Source organism: Cynara cardunculus (genome assembly GCF_001531365.2).
Source record: "Cynara cardunculus var. scolymus isolate 2C chromosome LG 2, CcrdV1, whole genome shotgun sequence".
Taxonomy (NCBI): Eukaryota; Viridiplantae; Streptophyta; class Magnoliopsida; order Asterales; family Asteraceae; genus Cynara; species Cynara cardunculus.
In genome coordinates this window covers 19,431,293-19,432,127 of record NC_037529.1, presented here as the reverse complement: position 1 = coordinate 19,432,127, position 835 = coordinate 19,431,293, and positions in this window count along the sequence as shown.

Sequence of the window (835 nt, the reverse complement as noted above, 5' to 3'; positions counted from 1 at the left end):
TTTCACCACTTTACTAAGCAATCAGTCACAAAAGAGCAAAAGTACACCCTTATATATATGTGTATATAAATATACCCTCTCTTCAAGACTAAAGTGACAAGCTCAAGGTTTTCAAAATAAAAGTAAATAAAAAAAAGAAAAACTATTACATGATCTATCGGACGAGGCGAGAGCTTAAGAGATTAACGGAGACGGGGATGGGGAAAATCACCGGTGTTACAATATCCAAAGGTACACCTCTCCTTGATATGCCACCCTTATACTCGAAGGTACACCTCTCCTTGATATGCCAACCTTATCCCATGGTACACCTCTCCTTGATATGCCACCCTTATTTTCTCATCAAAATCTATGATATTAGTTCCAAACGAAGACAAACCGAAGTCACAACCGTCTTGATGAAATAGCCTCGATAGTTTTATCCACAAAATCTATAGATTAATCCCAAACGAAGACAGACTGAAGTCATAACCATTTTGAAGGAATGTCCTCTATAGTTTTTAACCAATAATGGTTTCAAAATAGCTTTATCATCAAAACTTTGTAACTCAAGAACAATCACTTCTTTCAACAATTTTCCAAACACCAAATCCCCTTTAAATCCTTAAAACATGATATCATCCCAAAACTGTTTAAAAGAGGCAAAATCTTCTTAATCTTTACAAAACAGTTTCCAAATCCAATATCGTAAACACGTATCTATAAATTGTTAGAAAACAGTTTTCTCCAATCTTGTCCAAATATCAAACCATCAAAACCCAACAGTTCTCAAATAACATTATATAAAGGTTTTAGTTATCAAAAACTCACTTTAACAACTCAAACTTGCAGGTTC